Consider the following 20,318-nt stretch of genomic DNA (forward strand, 5'->3'; position numbering starts at 1 on the left):
TATAGAACAGATGACAAATATTTATCTATCCAAGACAAATGATGGGTAGGTGAGAAACTCCATAGTATGAAACTCAGCTCCTCAGGAGCCCAGAAGAGAATGATGGTGGGCAAGAGGAAATGGAGTGGGGCTAATGAACTCTCTTTCCACAGCTGCCATTTCTAAAGCACCTAGTGCTAACCACAGTGTTGAAGAGGTATACCATTACAATTCCATCTCTAAATGGAAAAAGAAAATAATAATATATATATACTTATAAATACATATATAATATACATATATGTATATATGTATTATATATGTATATAATATATACATGTATATATTATATATATATTATATGTATACATGTATATATATTATATATAGCACATTATATATTATATATATGCACACTCCAAATTAATGTAACTGAAACAAGTTAGGCACAGGATAGAACAGAAGTTGCCCATGTCACTGTGTCCTTATATTGCCTTCTGTATTTTTCTTCACATATTTTGGTTCCAGAAACACTCATGGCTATGTCTCTTTACTGTGTCTTGCTCTCTGATACAATTTTGTTCACTGGTATACAGATTTTTATTCAAAGCCATGGCTACCCTAAGCAAAGAAGACATCATGTCAAATCAGCTATCTTGCTGGTTAATTAATTACAGCTTGTGCAATGTTGTGAATGGAAAGCTCTGTAAAAGTGCTAAATATTATTTTTGACAATTTCTGTAACTCTAAACAATAGTTGGGTTTCTTACGGAGGCTGAATGTACTCCTTCCTACATGAGGTTACATTGCTTTATTTTGAGAAAATCAGAAGGCTGCTTCCTCTGTGTCTTAGGCTTTCATAGTTTATACCCATGAATGTCACAGCCTCTGCACGCCTAAGGCCACATCTGTCAAAAGCAAACCCATTTTTAGCAGAGCATGTTCGCATGTATGCTGCAGGAATGCACCTATATGAGATCTCTGTGAGAAGCTTTTTTGTTGTTGTTGTTGTTGTTGTTGTTGTTGTTTTTGTTTTTGTTTTGTTTTTTTTCTTCAGTATTATCTCCCCAAATTGAAGGACAGATTATTTTAAAGAGTTTACATTTACGTATGAATTATAAACCAGCAATTTACAGGGAAGATGTAAATGAGGCAAGCATACAAATTACAAAAAGAATGTTGAAATTTGTATCTTTCAAAGAAAACTCAGGTGCCCAAGCACAGAAACAAGCATAAATAAACCTAGGCGAATACACCCTACCAGCTCCTACATTTGTGGTTGGGAGTCTGAAGTAAATCCCCTGGCCTCAGTGGACCTGCTCAGGATGTACTCCTCATACAAAGGAGATCACAGATTGCACACTTAACCTCCATGAAACACCTTGCACAAGCAATTCCATATAGTGGACACCAGGATCAAGCCTTCCTTCTAAGGCACCACTGCTAGGGGACAATGATTTTCACAGCAATGCTTAGATCTATAATTGGGCTTGGTTAGGCCAGTGGAAGTCTAGATTATTCACAAGAGATGTCCCTGGACAGAATACTGACTTTAGAAGTAATTCTGGGGACATATTTCTCAGAGCCTGTTTAGTTAGGAAAGATAGTGTCATTTTTCTTCTGATTTCCTGATCCCCTATCATTTTTGCCCCAGCAACATCCTTCTCATCTCTGAAATATGTGCAGGAATGCCGAGCAAGGGTGAAAGCAATGTCCTGTCTTTGAGGCCTTCCTCCAGCTGAGGAAGAAACAGAAAAACATTGGTTTCAGTGCATGCCCTGGAGACAGCCCAACAGCCAAAACACCACCTTCAGTTCGGTTTCTATTTTTGAGCACCATTTGCTATCAGCCTTTCTTTCATTTCCCAGCTCTCACACTGCTGCCACACTATCAGTACTTCCACTTACCCTATTTTTACGAGGCATCAGGCTCTTTCTTTGGGAGGAATCTCACAGTGATCCAGATCACGCAATTGATTTTTGAGCAGAACCACCTATTAAAGTCAGTGGGGAATTCTTGTTAAAAATCAATGGCACAATCTGGCCCCAAATGAGTGAATAAGTCTTGGAGAAAAGCAAGAAGTGAATGACAGCTTAATGCAAAATCAGATGTTTTGCGTGAGCCCCTAAAAGTTGAACACTACAGCATACGCACAGTCTTCATTTTTTTTGATAAATACTTTTCAGTCGCATTGTGAGGGGAAGAGTGGGAATCAGATCTTAAGTGGATTGAGAAACAGAATGGGGAAAAAAAAAAAAAAAAAAAAAAAAAAAACTCATGTCAATTATCTATTATGAGATTTTGCCACATTTCATACAATTTTGGCTTAGTGAAAAAATGCAATTATCAAGAAACAGCTCCTTTTCATTTTAGGGGTATAATTTACATTTCTAAATGTTCATAAAACACATTTCTCATTTCAAAAAAAAACTCTTACACCACTGGCACACAGATAATATCACATTTACTGGCATTTATATTTGTATTGCACACTGCAATATCTTTGTATTAGCCACCATAAAAATACTGTCTGGTGTAAAGTACTGTTTTGATTTTCTTTTAAAATTTATAAATAAGATTTATATGTTGATTTTGGCATACTGTAGTTCCATTTTTTAAGATTACTTTTAAAAATTTAATAACTGTTGATATTTGTGAAAGTTACAAAACTCACACTAATATCATTATGAAATTTTGTTTTCCACATTATTAGATTAAATACAATGCAAGGACCATTAGAACACCTAAACTGCTTCTTTAAGGGATGAATTTGGCAATTCAGCTTTCACACAAAATTTATACAGAAGCAAAACATTTTGCAACTGTATGTTTAAGTTAAACTCTAGCATCTATGACTTTAAATTACCTCTATGCTTGATGCTGAAACAAACTTCATGAAGACTGGAAAATATAATTCCCATCCTTCACTTAGGCTGGTACATTTCTGTCTTACGTGAACATGTATGACAATATTTTTCTCTTCATTAAGCTAATCTATTAAGCAAAAAAACAGGATTTTACTTTTTTTTTTTTTTTTTCCTCTTATATAGGTGCAGAAGAAGCTATTTAATGAGTAAAAATTGCTATGTTTAATAGCCATAGCAATTTCAGTCTTGTATTTACAAAGTCTAGGTACTGCTTCTTGTGCCAATGAGCAAGGTAGGGAAAAACAAATGTTCTCAATGGAGGGATGTAAACCTAAAATAAAAGCAGAAATTGAGTTCTGCACTAGTTATTCTGCATGGAATAATAGATGAATTTTTAAAAGTGCGTGCCTGAGTTCAAGTTCTGTTCATACAGACAACCAAAAACTATTGTTAAAATTGATGGTGGGTGTTGTGACTAAAACCACTTTTAAAAATAAACAGAGACATGATCTTTTGCCTAAGCTGAGAATTTGCCAACTTTCTTAGTGGGGGAAATCAGTGGAATTGCTTAAATAACTCATTGTGATAGCAGAAAAAGTCTTGTTCTTCATTAGTCAGAGACATTTTTTCTACACCAGCAACTGATGTGAATCTTATTTCTACTGTCCGAACTGATGAAAGTAATGTTTGAAGTGGATATGTAAGCTGAAGAAGTGAAAAACAGTGGAAAACGGCTCTTAGGTTTTTGCTTAACCTAGGCAAGGATCTGTCTGCACAAAGAAATTAAGACTGAAGTCATGTTTCATGGATTTTATCGGAAGATAGTATTTTCTTTGTGTTGGTTATGATGTTACAGCTTAGGTTAAGCTAGTTATTGGGATTCGCATATTCAAACAATACATTTTGTAATTTTTAACTCATGTTACTTTTTGTCTTCTATATAAACCCATCCCGGATTCCTTTCACTATTAGAAATAAAGGCAGTTTCTGTTCTCTGTAACACAATGCAAAGGTAAAATAATCTATCGAAATTCAAACATTAAATATAAAAAGTAACTTTCCCATTATTTTTACTCTGATATTTTAAAATTTAATTGCAACATCAGGTATTATTATGTTTAATCTTTGTACCACATTTTCTTAAAAGTCTTGTCATCCACTTATTTTTTGCTTTATGCTCTGGGTTTGTTTTTTAGCATGCAGACACCTGCAGCAATGCAACTCCAATGCTGCATCTAGAGCTTGATTAGACAGAAGGCTATATTGCATCAGAACATCGCTAATACATGAGAAATGGCACTCAGCGTTCAAATCCCATGCATCAATTTTATAATATAAATGAATAAGCCCAAACATTTTTTCCCTATAAGAAAATCAATGGATTTTATCAAACATCTAAAATACTTATCAAAATAATTATCAAAAATACTATTATCTCCAGTAGTATTTTTTTCCAGCAGTTTTTCTCCCAAATGCTTCTCTGTTTCCCAGGAGAAAGAAAAACCACTGCATTGCTCACTCTTGAGGTACCAACAAAGAGTCTTTGCAACAAATATATCAGATAGAAGTCTTTCCATTTAAAGTCAGTCCAGGAACAGTTCATTCACATACACAGCTACATACACCTACACACACCTAAGAACAATCACTAATAATAAGTGTGTTCCTTTCATATTATCTCTAGTAAATTAAAGCTCAGGAAAGTTTCCTTTCTCTCACAAGTGTTTACTCTATCTTGAAGTATTTTTTTATCACTCTGTTGTGTTTAGGATAAAGGGTTCAGCACCAGGAAAGAATTAGGAATTACAAACTTGGTTCAGAAGTCCTGTAATATTTCTTTCTGCCTCCACAAGGACCACATCAGCCAAGCTTTCCTGGGTTTCTGGAAGGTTTGACCATTCACTTGCATGGTCACTGTGTGCAGATTTGTTCATATTCATATGAATCTGCTCATGGTGACCCCTTCACAAGGCCAAGAACTTCTAATGGGAAGTGGAAGCTCTTCAACAGCCGGTGTCCCACCCATAAATTTTCTTTTTCCTATTGGTTTTGTGGTTGCCATTTGCCTCAGTACTAAAGCTCATGAAGGAATGGTACAATTATAAATACAGTTTGTTCTGTCAAAAATTCCTGATGTCACACGCTACATTTCACTGATTGCTAGATTTGGGTCAGAAAAGAAATTTCCTTAGGGCACATTGACTCTGCCTTGAGATTTTATTTTATTGTTCTTTCCCCTACATTTCAGAAGGAAATTGAAGTCCTTTGAGCTGCTGAGTGTCTACTACAAGGCGCTGAATGATTTCAACTTCCATTAAAATTAAAATGAGCATATCACAGAAGGCACTTAGCTTTCTGTGGAGCTGTATTTTTGCTGGGTCTTGCGGGAAACAAGATCCACCTGGCAAAAGCATGAAACTTTCAAGAACTTTAATATCTACCTAACCTATGTAATCCATTTTTGTTGGGTTCTTTTTCCCTTATTACAGATTTTTTTATTTTTTCAAAATAACAATAATAAAAAAGTTAAGAGAATGAAACCTTATAAACACGTATAAAGAATTTATTCCCATCTAATTTAAGCATCTGCTCCTGAAGATGTAAAGCCCTCAGCTGGGTCCATTGAGATTAAACTAAAACATGTCAAAACAGGACTGGAATTAAACTGTCAAGCTTATGAGACTCATCCACCATGAGACTTTCTTTAAGAAAATTTCCTTCTTAACTCTTGTTTTTTGAAGATGAATCTCCTGGATAAACTTGTCATAAGAGTTATTTCTACATAGGCTTTGTACAAAGGTCTGTTGACCCCCATGACGAGGAGATTCTGGCATGGACTTATTTGTTTTGATATTTAACTTACTGATAATGTTGCAACCCTTATCCTGAAGTCCAGTTACAGTTGTGAGCCTTACTGAAAGGATGATCACACAAGCTTATAATTCTGAAAAACACTATGCTGTTTCTGAAGCAAATAAATTTGCTAATTTTCTCCAAACATATATACATACATACGGATATATCTCCTCTATAAATTTATTTCATTTATTTAGCATGCTTTACTAAAATAAGCAAAGACATGGCTCTCCAGATGTTGTGGCTTCTCCAAGAATTACTGCAGATAAATATTTGAGTTTAATTTTATCTTAAACTAAATCAATATCTAGTTTGGATAAATACAGAGGATAGTACATTACTTTTTAAATGGACATTTATCTAATACTTCTTGGTGTCATTCAGATCTCCAGGCTTAAGAGATGCTACTCTGGAATGAATTTCAAGATAAGATGCTCTGAGGAGGTTTTAAAAAAAAAAATAAAATAAAAATAAAAATAAAATAAAATAAAATAAATTTTTGGATCAAATGAGACACTTACACACAAGTTTAGCTCACATAAAATATCAGAAATTTTACTTGTTATGAATGCAAGTCTAACAAGTAGTCCTTGAATTGAAGAATACTGAGCATGCAGCTTCATCATTTCACATGAAATTGGGAAACTGTATCTCTTATATTAGAAAAACAAGGATGAATATTCAGTTTGTTATAGTTAAAGGCTCTTTTGAAATATTGTATATGCAATATACAAATTCAAAAGTCTAAAATGCTTCTTAATTCAAAAGTCTAAAATGCTTCTTAAAATATGCCTTGGTTAGTGGAACTTGATGACTTCTCAAAATAAGTTTAAAAAAAGAAAAAAAAAGTGTGCAAACTTGATTAAAATTTGTTTTTCTTTCTCGGTTATCCTGCTTTCAATTCCTTCACTATTCTGATGTCATCATTCTCCTAGCTGTCAAGTTACTGTAAAACTTTCTCCACTGAAGACAAGCCAGCGTTACGAGAGGTGTCATCAAAATGTACAGTTACAGAAGATGAAAAAAAAAATCAGTTGCCAATAGTCACGAAACTAAAAGACCTCACTTCAGAGCAAGGTGTAAACTGACTCCTAAGCAGTGCTGAATCATTATAGTCTACCTACATTTTGAGGTCAATATCTAAACTGGAAACTTGTTTTGGTAAATACCAAATGTTCATTTGTTAAAGCATACCAAATATCTTCATTCATAAACGATATTGAACCTTAGCTCTTTCCTTAAATATTGCTGCATAAATAAATTCAAAATCAGATATCTCCAGTATCAAATCACCGGCACTGGTTATTAACTGAAACTGATAGCAACAGATTAATTTCCCAGGGAAAAATAGGCATTTTCATTCTTCATAGGCAGTAGAATTGTTGTTGTTGTTGTTATTATTATTATTATTATTATTATTATTATAAACAGATTTTTCTCATACCTTTTTGAACTATAGAAAGTAAAGAGGGCTTTACTTTTTTATTTATTTTACATCATTATAGTCAAGTAGGGTCCTTGTTCTTGTAAAAGAGATTATTTATAGATGGAATATTTCCCTGCCTTTTTTTTTTTTTCTTTCAGAAAGAGCAGTCAGCCTCACAATCAAATGTACCTTATTTTAAAATGAATTAATAAACATTTATGAATGATTGGATATGTGAAGTTCCCTCTCTCTGTATACACATACATATATATAGACAAATTAATTATGTATGCACGTGCTACACATTATGGTAAGGATGGCACATTACTTGGAATGATTTTGTATATAAACATAGGAAAAAATATAGGGAAATAGGTCTCATTTTCATCCTGATTTCTATGTCTAGATCCACTGACTGAAATAGTTGGGAATTTTCTGGTTTGGAATTTTCCTTAATTTTATTCAGCTACCATCTCAATTTTACAATATGTGGAATATTTTAAATAATAACCAAAACAAATTCAAAAAGTGATGAGAATTCATCCCACATCATAACTAGTTAAGGTAGAATCAATGTTATTTCCTTCAGTTGTTTTTCCATGTTTGTGAAAATATATATATATATATGTGTGTGTATATATATATATACATATATGTGAAATATTGATTAAACTACTGCTAATCCTTCTGTAATCTGCCACAAACTTGTTGGGAAAGGCTCATTATTAATTTACACAGATATTTTCTATCTAATCTAAAAAAAAAAAAAAGACAACAAAAACACAGATCATGTCATTTTGTTAAATCTATTTGAGAAAAGGGAAATGATAGCTTTTTATTTACTAATTATTTTGGAGCTCAGCAGTAGAAAGTTTCAGAACTGTACACGCTTTGCCGTAATTACCCATTTCTCGCCACACTCACAATAAATTAAACAGAATTTCATCTGGACTTCTATTTATGACAGATAAATTCCATAAATACATAGTAGAATAAGCTTTCATAACAAAATTATAATAAAATTGATTTCTCATTGTCAATTACTGTTCAGATATACCCAATTACTGTAAAGGTTTGCTCTTAGCTCTGCAATGCATTGCATTCTTATTGGCTGAAGAGTTTCTAATATTCTTGATCACTGCAGTTACTTCTCCTTAAATATACACCACTGAAATTGATTCCTGCTGTTTGACAGAGAGTTAACCAACCAGAGAAGTAGGATGCGCATAATAGCTGCTTGGTTACCTTTCAATAATCATACCTTACACCATCACCTACCATACTTCCTAGGCTACCTCTGGCATACAAACTCCTCAACCTGTCAGCTATAGTTCATTGCTTATTTAAAGCCTGCAAAGATGCATGCAGGAGAAATGTTCTAATTGCAATGAAAAAAAAAAAAAAAAAAGAAAGAAAAAAAAAAACAGATGGACAGATGACAAAACTCGGGGAGAAAAGAAAAAAAGGATGTGATTCTGATCTCATTTAAAGTCACGGCTTATCTGAATTAATTCTATTAACATTTCTGGCAACAACCAAAGAAGGTCTGTAAAGGCTTAATTCTGTCACTGGTGGCCCTGACACACCTTTTTCTCCTCCTCCATCTCTTCTTCTGCTCCTGGTGCCCAGCTCCCATCCCAGCAGCAGCAGCTGAGCCTTCACTCATGGTGGTCGCTTACCACCACAGCACCCTACAGCCTCCTCTCTGGCCCTGTTCCTAAACATGCTGCACACAAATGCTTCTCGAGGCTCCTCGGGTCTTGAGCATGTACAGAGGGTAAGACTGCAAGGGAAGAAAAAGGCCCAAGTGGACAGGAATATGAACAGGAGTGGGGGGCAGTCATGGCACAGACCCTATAAAGAAGGCTATACCCGAAATTGCACCACATCTCATTCATGCCAGCCCCAAACCAGCCTCCTTCAGGGACTATAAAACTAGGCATGGCAATATCATAAAATCACAGGTTTATTTGATTGGAAGGGAACTTAAGACCCACCCAGTGCCACCCTCTGCCATGGACAGGGACACCTTCCACTAGCCCAGGCTGTCCCTAGCCCCATCCAGCCTGGTCTTGGGCACTGCCAGGGATGGGGCAGCCACAGCTCCTCTGGGCAGCCTGGGCCTGGGTCTCACCACACTCTAAATGAAGCATTTCCTCCGTATATCTAATCCAAATCTCTTCTTTTTTACCTTAAAACCATTACTCTCCCTATCCCTACACCCCCTGACACAGAGTCCCTCCCCAGCTTTCCTGCAGCCCCCTTTAGGCACTGGCTGGCTGCTGTGAGGTCTCCCTGGGGCCTTCTCCTCTCCAGGCTGAGCCAGCTTTCTCAGCCTGGCTCCATAGGAGAGGTACTCCAGCTCCTTCGTCATCCTCATGACCCCTCTCTGGACTCAGTCTAATACTTCCATGTCCTTCTTGTGCTGGGGCTCCTGAGCTGAGCACAGGCTCCAGGTGGGGTCTCACGAGAGCAGAGCAGAGGGGGACAATCCCCTCCCTTGCCCTGCTGACCACACTGCTGTTGGTGCAACCCAGGGTACGGGTGGCTTTCTGGGCTGCCAGCACACACTGCCAGCTCATGTTGAGTTTCTCATCAACCACCACCCCCAGGTCCTTCTCCTCAGGGCTATTCTCAATCCATTCTCCACCCAGAATGTATTCATGATTGAATTGCAGTACACCAGTAATCAGAACCAACAAAACAAGGTGAGAAACCACAGACACAGCTCACAGAGACAGGTTCCAAGCCCAGTTCTCCCCGCTGCCCAGATCCCTCAATAAAACAACCCCGTGCCTCTGCCCTCCCTTCTCCTCTGACAGCTGAGCCTTCAATTCCATCCCCACACGGTGGCACAGCTTCACCCAACTCATGGCTGATAACGAAGACACAAATGTAGTAGAGGAAGGAGCTGAACTTTCAACAGCAATTTTCTGTAAAAGTGATCCAATCATTAGGTCACTGCATTACAGAAAGTGCTGTTTGCAGGCACTACCTTTACTTTCAGTGCCATCACCTCTCCTACAGCCATCTGTAACACAATGAGCTCTCTGCTGGCTCTCCCCATTCAGAGGTCTAGGTCTGCCTTCAAGCAGCAACCCTTTGAAGACCTGCTCAAGCATTTTGGCATTGACAACCCCATCCTCAGCATTCCCCTCCAGCTCTAGACAACTGCTCACCAAGCATACTGCCAGTTTCCATCAGTCTCATTACTTCAGACCTTGTTACAGCACCTCGTGGTGCCCATGCCATGCCCTGAGCACAGGGCTACACAGGGTGATCTTGGTCCTAAAACCAGGCACCTGAAGGTTTAGAGCTGCAGTGTTCAATTGAGTTAATATACTACATACTGCTTGATGTGAGATAGAAAATGTAGCTTTTGCAAATACACAAAATCATCTTAATAGCTTCCAATGAAACTACAAGTACTTTCCAAAGTATTATATAAATATTATATAATATTTATTACTATGTAAACATAGTGATACATAATATGATATACTTCTACCTGTTCATAGAAAAAAAAAAAAAAAAAAAAGTAATTCAGAAGCTGTTTTACAGGAAGTGGTGAAAAGGAAAAGGCAGTACATATCTATCCATGTCAAATAAGTGGAAGGTATGTGCTTATATATAACTTAATTATACCATTGGGAACTTCAGCATAAGGCTGTGCATCTTAAACCAACCATTTTCACTTCTGATTTTTAAATTTGTATTTCAAGCCAATGTTTGTGTTTCTACTACTCCCAGGATAGTGGTTGGGCAGTAAATGCTATCACTATAGGCCTCTCTATCAGGCATGTTTCCCCCAAACCATTCTGCAAATGAGCTGTCTGGGTTTATCTTCAGGAAGCATTTTATTGAAAATAAAATACTAGGCAAAATAATCTCTCAGAATCAAGTGACAACAGAATTATAACATTTTAGAGATGAAAAAGATCTAAGAGCTGGTCTGGTCAGCCCTCTCTAGGAAACAAGACTGTGACCTCCAGTGGGTTCTCTGGAGTATTCTCCACTCCAGATTTAAATGACTCAACAAGAGTCACCTTTATTTCCTCTGAAACTATCCCACAGTTTTCCTCCTTGTCAAGGATTTTTCCAGGTGTTCAGACAACCAGCTCCTGTGCTCAGTTTCTTCTCATTTACCTTTCCTAAGTAACACTGACCATCATCTCAGCAATGCAGTAGTATTACATTCAATTTTCAGTGTAGATTTTGGTCAATATTACATAAAACTCCATACAAAGAGCGACCATGTAACATGGTGCAAGCCTTCGGTAGCTGGGATTACCCCTACCTGACCCACATGTGCATTTGCATTTGATCATCAGTTAGCTCAGCTAGTTCTCTCAAGCTTTCCTCCAGAACCAATACATTTATTCTGTGACTTACAACAGTTTTCCCTTTTAAAGTGAATCTCATCACTTCGACTCATTACAGTTTTTTGAACTGCATGCTGTATTCTACATAGCCTAAAATTCTGGAAATTATGGGTTCTAATATGATGCCTTTAAATATACAGCATTAAAGATATTATCCTTCCTATTTTTTTTAGTGATATTGTAACCTTATAACTAATTTGTAGTCCACCTTCACTCTTAGGTTTCTTCCTATTACTTAGTGCATATTTCCACAGATTATTTCGCAGACTATTTATTTATGTTTCAAATATATATATTTTTTCTCCCAAGTATCCATTGCTTTTTTTTAATCCTATATTTTGATTTCCAGACAATATTGCTAACCTAATCAGTTATTATATTTCTTTCTCTTTTCCCACAAGTATTTGCAGCATTTCCAAATACAGTAATTTGTTTCATTTGCTGTCTCCATATTGTTGTAAATTAAGTACTTTCAGATTATTAGTTCAGTATACATAGAATCAGATAATAAAATTCCTAAAAATCACCAGTGTGTGACTAAATAAGCACTTTTTTGGGAAAAAAAAATAAAAAATAAAATAATAAAAAACTACATTGTTCATTTGTGAATTTATTAGAGCATTAGAACTGAAGCTTCAAATATACTCTGGTCTTTAACATTCTCTGCAATTAACATCCAGTTAAAAATAGCATTGGTCTTCATCTGAGGCAGCAAAACCATAGGGATGAAAACATACAAAGAACAGGTCAAAATCAGGCTTAAAACTCAAAATACACAAACTTATATGCATTACTGAGAAATATTAACTTTATGTATGACAGGCCCAACCTGTTTGTTTTAGTATCTCTTGTTTATAGGAGCTGCTTCTTTCAGAAGGCACCACAGGTTAGTAACAACTATCTGAATAGTCGGGAGTTGACAGGACAGGGCTCAATATACGACTAACAGATTGTCCAATGTCTTTTGGCAGGTATTGTGGCCTACATTGCTGGAGATACTTGAACACACAGTTTGTGAAAACATAGTGTTTTAAACTCATTCAAAAAAAAAAAAAAAATAGCATTTGTGTTAAATATAGTACCTTGTTTATTGTGTATACAGCAAGTGAACACATCAGCATACTGCATGTTATTAGCAAAATGTGCCCAAATGGCTGACTTTCATTTACAATAACCGGCATGTCTTTTTTTTTTTTTTTTGTCCTTCAGCGATATTTGTTTTGCAGATATGAAAGACATGAACAAAACTAATGAATATTTCTAAGGAAAGTACTTCCAAATAATACACTTTCAAGTGACAGAAGTATTTAATTTCATGAATGTGTCTCATTTATGTTCAAAATAAAGTATTTCACTGGGAGAACATACAAGTTCCAGCATCATCTATCAACAGCGTTTAGGAGTGGTATCTTTCAAATGCAGCATTTACAAGTCACCACTTGTCATTAAATGTAACTGTATGTTCAAGAGGTTTGTAATAATAGCCTTTAATTAACTGAGGACTGTTAGAGGTTTCAGTTGCCCTTTGAAGTTCTTAATTATTAGTTGTATACAGCCCTTTATGGTGCAGTTAAGGTTAAATTAAATAATTAAAATATACCTCCAAGAGAAATATAAGTATTTTACATGTTTTAATTAAATTTCTGAATTTCAAGGTGTTTAAAATAATAACGTATGTTTTGATTTTCTTACGATGGCATACGTGAATACTACATACATTAAACAAAAAATCGATAGTTTTTTATGGGAATAATTGCTAAGCATGACGCATGTAAATGAGCTATTTTCTATGCATGGCTGGCAAAAGTGCTAATTAAATAGTTGGTATTCAAGGCTATGCTCGTTCATTGTTTAGTGACATACAAATAGAGCGATGTGTGCCAGCAGACATTTTAAGTTGAATGTTTTCTCCTCCATGCTCTTTGTCATGAAATGGTGGCACCATGATGAGAACACTGGTGTAAGCAAAACACTGAAATATGTTTTAATAATGTTTTAACCGTGTAGAGACACCAGTCTAGTTTTCTAATGAATTTTTAATTTCTTTCTTCTTATAAGGATGTTCCGAGTTATTGCTGATGCATATTAAATCATGAGTCATTTTCTCACTAAATTTGCATAAAATGGCTAAATGCTAATGCACCAAATGGGGCTTACTATATATGGTACAGTAAATATGCCCTTGAAGGTTTTCTGCAATCAATCTCCTGTATTTCATTAGTGGCTAGACAGAGTTCTGAAAGGGGAAGAGAAAAACCGTTGTGTATAGGCTGTGAACTTCTGATACTGATGATGATTCCTAACTGATGATTAGAACCCAGTCTAGAATTAGAATTTGCACAAGGTGGAAAATAAAGTTCCTTGACAAGTGCACTTAAGTGGCCTCTCTGAAAGCGGCCAAGTGCTGCTAATAACCAACAGTCAGTTCATTGAGACTTTTCTACATCCAAAATCAACGCCAGGTTCAAAATACACAGAGCCCATGATTTTAATTATGCAGTGCTTGATACATCACTTAATACTCACCTCTAAGTCTAAAGCTGCCAAAATCTTGCTAACACATCACTGTTTCTCTGTGTAAGTCAAAAATGCTATTCTCCTCTTATTGTTGCATATATTCACCTTCCACCCACATTAACTGTTCTCTCCTGTCTTCCTGTTAACAGAAATCACACATATTGGCCAGCTTATATTTGGATAGATAGTATGATCGCAATAAGAATGGCATCACTGTAGTAATATTATTAATCCAAACAAAAACCTCACATCTAATGAAGGAAACTTTATTCTCTCTCCTTTTCTTTCTGACATCTGGAACATTTTTACCTGGTGCAAAAAAAAAGGGGGCTATTTAAAAATAAATGTATGTTTTGCCCTACAGTTATTTTGAATTAGTCTCGATAAATAATTAAGCAATGCATAATATATTATTTAGATGCAATAGTCTTAAGAATTTGAGTGGTATTTCAACTACAATTATAGTAATTTATTTATCAGTGAAAAATTTACATAATCACTCTTCAAAATCCAGTGGACTGGAGAGATATCAGAATGACATGCAGGAATGTGCCTAATGACTTCGGGCATTAGATTCACTTAATAATGTAGTGATGCGCAAGATGGTGTAATATCTAACATAGCTATATTTGAGGAATCATTTTTAAATGAGGAAAAGGAAATATTGTTTTCTCTTCGTATTTTTATTTTACAAAAAAAAAAAAAAAAAAAAAAAAAAAAAGACAACTTTTACATGCACACCAAAAAAAAAAAAAAAAAAGTAAGAACAACAAAAAAGAACTATTTCAAATCAAGTGTTATTCCTACTGGGGTGGAAAAGAATTTAAAGACAGTTTACAATAAAACCCTGAGGTCTCTCTTTGTCAACTGCCAGAGGGAACACTGGTGGACCTAGCACAATGTGAAGGGTCAGTTGATTCTGTTTAGTCACCATAGGCTGTCCCATTGGTGAGGGACTACGCAGGAAAGAAATGCAAGTTTTGTGCCTTGTCCATACAGCCAGAGTGGTGGCAGAGTAATTCATAAACGTGTAAACAAAAACAATCCTGCTTGTGCTAATCCTGACTGTGCAAATGCTTCTGAAGTAGAAAGAGGCTCTACATAGATGCCATAGGAGCCTAATTTATGCCACTGGAGAGTTATGGGAATCTACAGGAAGACAAAAAATTAATATTCATATATGTCCCAACAATACCTTTATGCCCACTAGTAAAATACTGGTACCCATTAAATCCTCAGTGCTCAGCTGAACTGACAGCAGCCAACTACAGCCATAGAGAAAGAGGTGTTACTGGTCTGGTTTGAACCAAATATTTAACATAGAAAAGACAGCAAAGAATTAGTTCTGGCTGTTTCAGGCCATTCCACCACAAGGTTGTACTTTTCTGTGCATCTGCGGAGAATTGTGAGATGCCACAACAGCAACCACAGATTGAAAGAGAAAAAAGCTAAAGACAGTAATTCATACTTCATATGAAAGTTTGCTATTTTTACTTTTTTACGATGTAGCACAACTGCTGCTGAGCCACAGCTGAGAAAGAATTACGTGTGTTTTCTGTCCTTGCTGTGCAGATTTTCTGATACTGACTCCAGCTCTCTTATACAAGGCTATTGTGTTAGACTCCAATTACATTAAACGTTTATCCTTATGCTCATGATAATAACAGTATTTTATAAAACAAACAAACAAACAAGCTCCAAATCTTGTTTCCTAGATGTAACATTCCAAACAATAATTACAGTGGAGTATTTTTTTTATGTTAATGTCCCTTTCTGAGAACTAACATAACTAATAGAGCAAATGTAACTTACCCAAAAAGACATCTCTTATAAAACTGTGATTAAAATTTATATATATATATATATATATATATATATATATATATATATATATACACACAATTTTTTTGTTTGCACAGGGTTTGTTTTGGAGTTATAACAACCCTGTTTGACCAAACAGGTTCTTTAGAAAGGGCATAAAATGATTCAATATGAGTGTGGAGAGACTGACCAAGCTTTCACCCAAAACACTGGACATTTATTTTTCCCAACAAACTCCTCTTAGACTCAAAAGAAGACAAATTACTGATTTATTTCCCATTATTTATGAAGTTCATTTTGACCTATCCTCTACTTTCTCCATGCTGGCGTACAAACTGGAGGTCAAAAGGCTAAAGCGCTCCTTATCAAGCCCCTGTGCGTCAGTAGTTTCCTTCATTCCTGCACCGCTCACATGCCAGCCACGTGCTTTTGGGCACTGTTGAAACCACAGTAGGCCACTAATTGTTAAGCAAATGAAAAAGGACTGGGGTTCTTTGCACAATACACTTAAATTGTCAGTGTTTAGGAAGAGGGATGCCAGGAGTCCCCAACACTGCACACTTGGTATTTCAGCAACTACTGCAGGGACTGGAAAAGATGCCCTGAGAGCCCTGCATATGGGGGTAACAAGGCCATTTGTGCCATGAATTTGCAGCACCCCTTGGCTGTTGGCCAAACACTCTTAGTAGGGCAGGGCATCCCAGGTGGAGAACCATGCTGGGGGCACCAGGCTAGGCCTTATCCCAAAGGGCCGTACCCCCAGCTGTCTTGGTGAGGCCTTAACAGCCACTGCCCTCTCAGGAGGCCTCCCTGTGTGGGTAATCAGCGCTAATTAAGAGTGGTAATTAGCAGCCACCAGCCCCATCAGGGCTGGGCTATCTCCGTGGAAATGCCAATCAGTGCCAGCCACCATTTTGTCAGGTGGATGAGGGGCAGGGTGGCAGTGGTGATGGGTGGCTTGGGGTGTGCTGGGGTCTGAGGGAAAAGGGGGCAGAAAAGTTGCCAGAGGAAAAGCAACATGCATGGGGAATGGGAAGAGCCCTTCCCCCTGCGCTCATCTGCTGAGAGGCCATGACAGGGCCTTTGCTGTGGGCAGCTGATTGTAAATTTCCTTGATTGCTGTGGCCTGGTGTGGTATGAGATCACGATCCCAAGTCATAAAGGCAAGTTTGAGATCTGGCCTGCTAAAATGGTCACTTTGTTAACTTCTTTCACTCAATTCCAAAGCCATTCCTGCTCTCCTCCAGAGGAGAGGACAACCACAAGTCCAGTCTTTGGAAGGAGCAAGCGATGAGGATAAAACCATGAGATTTGGCTTATAATAGCTTCATCTGATAAAATTAGGGGGATAATCACATTAGCTGCAATGACACCGACAGAACACCCCACTCCCTTTCACCTGCTGTGCTCTGTACATGTGTCTGCTGGATAGGAGCTGGGTGCGAGGCACCTCCTGCCGCAGCAGATAGTGCCGCAACTTCACCTGCGTTACACTGGTCATGCAGGCAATCCTTGTGCCTGCTTTACACCACACTGTGCATGTCTGTGTGTATGTGTGTCCATGGCTATATTCAGGGAAGAACATCCAAAAGAGACAAACAGGTTACTGCTGATGGCCAGCTGCAACGCCACAACCCTCCTTTCTCCTCTCCCATCCCCTCCAGCAAGGCCCATCAAAACGCACTACCTTTTACCTCGTTTGCTATTTAGTTAGGAAATTCAACAGCCAAAGACTGACTTTTTTTTTTTTTTTCTCTCTCTCTTCTAAATTAAAATAATGAGGGCGGTAAAGGGCAATGAACAACATGGGACCACATTCCCAGTGCCTACATGGAGCCGTCAGCCCGAGGCCAGGGGGGCGTCAGAGCAGCTCCCCCCCAGCACGGCCAGGGGAGCTCCTGTCCCAAGGGTCCCAGCCCGGGACAGCAGCGACACGCGTGGGCTGCCCCTAGCCGTGGGTGTTTCACCCGGGGGGGGGGGGGTTACAGGACCACAGCCAGGTCTCAGGGCAAGCGGGTTTGATAGCCTACCAGCGGCGTGGGTGCTAAGCAGAGGGCTGGGGGAAATGGCAGTGCTAACTGCCATAAAAATAATATAAAAATTGAAACCTTTGTCCTGTACCTGAGTCCACACTGATTTGCACTGACAGATTTCTCCAGCACCTGGAGATACAGATTTCCCACAACTTTGTTTATGAATTTCAGCTTTATTTCTCCCAAACGCTCAAGAGGAGAGCTTTCCCTAGACCCAGCTCAGAAGATTCGACCCTCGTAATATAGAGTGCGCTTACTAGCATCTTATCGGTGCCAGGCTGGAGGGCTGCAGTAGTTGCAGAACACAAGCTTGTTTACACGGTTTATTTTCTCAATTACATAAGAATCAGTTCTGTAACTTTTCGGGAAGCGATTAGCCAGCCTCACGCACCAAACTCGAGCTCCCGCAAGAAAATTAAAATGTTTATCTGGCTAAAATAACTTGTAAATGAACTCATTATTTTTTTTCCCCGCTTCTTTTTTGTATTTTGTGCATTGTAGACCCTAGCAATGATATTAGTTCTAGTGTGGGAAAATATTATAATTGAGATCTGGTAAGTTATTTGCAGACTTCAAGTTTTTCTTTACACTGTGCTGACATTTAGTACAGCCCCGGTGAGGAAAACAATGCTGCCATTCATGGCTCTAGACGTAGATTTCAATCGACTTAAGCGGGCACAATGAAACTTGGTCATTCACTGGTTACCCATATTGTGTTCTCAAATTTTCTCTCAGCAAAAGTATAATGACCCAGTATTGTATGGCCGCATAGACAAGGGCTCGGAACAAGAGACACTAGTTTTGTCTGACGGTGTGAGAAAGTCGTGAAGGGATCTTTTCTTCCAGATGGTGTTAAATTCAGCTGCCTTTTTAACATTGGCCTTGCAGAGCAATCTGCTGCTCCCTTCTCACAAAGAGGCAGCCCAGGTCCCTGCTAGTTAACATGCATGCTCACGCAGCCTGCAACTCCACTCCAACTGTTTTACAATGCGCCACTATGCTAAATAAACTTGATCTGGGCTCTCCCAGTGCTGAAACGAGCCTTCAAAGAACTGCTCGAATGATATTTACGCTTCTTTTTCCTCTCCCCCATCTAACATAAAGGTGCATATTGTTTTTCCCCCCCGCAGTTTTCGGGAGGCAGCACCTCCCAGCCAGGTAATCCTGCTGGAGCCTCACTCGCCGCGAGAGCCGCACGCCCTCCCGCTCCCGTCCCCGAGCCAGAAGTTGGACACGCGGGACAAAAGGGGGCACAGCCTTGCTCCTAAAGAACCGAAGGGTGTAGCAGCACTGCTAGCGACAGCAGCCCTGTGCGTTTTACTGACCGGCAGCCACCTAACACCAACACAACAACCCGATGTGACAATGGCCAGCGTGCGGCGGGTATATTAGGATTTTTCTCGGGTATTTTCCTCGCCAAAGAGCAAGACCCAAGCGAAAGCTTGAGTGCATTGATTCCGCTGAATGGCTAAGTAAACAATAGCTTTCTCCAGAAAGCAGCTCATTGCCTTAATTGAAGCTCCCCGAGAAAGGAAAACGGCGTACTTTTGTCATGCAGATGCTAATTGCCGGCGACGACGCCTCTCGGCAAGCAGCCCCCGGGCACGGCTGCAGGTGCCGGGGCTCCGTGCGAGCACCTGCGGCGGGGCCGCGGGAACTTTTTTTTTTTTTTTTTTTTTCTGGGATAAGTATCGAACACGATCGCGACTTGCGGGGCTGTGATCGCGACACCGCAGCCGGGGAGCCGCGCGGGTCAAGTCCAGAGCAAAAAACGCCGCCCGCAAACATTCACCCCCCCCCCTCTCCCCGGGTCGTGTTCACCGCAGGCGCTGCCCGCAGACGCAGGACGGACGCTTGTGAAAATAATAATAATAATAATAAATAAATAAATAAATAAATAAATAAATAAATAAATAAATAAATAAATAAATAAATAAATAATACCGCGACGCTCCCTCTGTCCTCCCCCCTCCTGGGGGAGGCGGGGGGCGTGAGGCTCAGCCTCCGTCCTGTCCGCCCGTCCGTCCGTCCGTCCCCCCCTCCGCCTCCCCATCACGGACCCCGTTGCGGCGGCCGCCTTTCTCCCGAGGAGGGGGGGGTGGGGTGGGGGGGCGAGGGTCCGGGATCTGCCCCCCACCCCCCCCCCCTCGTGCCCGTCGCCCCCCCGCGCCCCCCGCCGCGCTGTCTGTCACGGGCAGCCGGGGCACGGCGCTGCCGCCCGGCCCGAGCGTGGGAACGGGGGCGCCCGGCCGTTCACATCTCCTGCGCGGCGTTTAGCGGAATCAATTAGGCAAGACAGAGCCTCGCCCCCACCCCTCCGCCCCCCTTTTCCCCCCCCCTCCACCCCCCTTCAGCACTCCCCCCTCCGTTTTTGTCAGGTCTATATACGTCCTAATTATTTCGGTTTGGGATGCCAGCGCTGTTTCCCGGATAGATC

This window comes from Aythya marila (genome assembly GCF_965140915.1).
Source record: "Aythya marila genome assembly, chromosome: Z".
Classification (NCBI taxonomy): Eukaryota; Metazoa; Chordata; class Aves; order Anseriformes; family Anatidae; genus Aythya; species Aythya marila.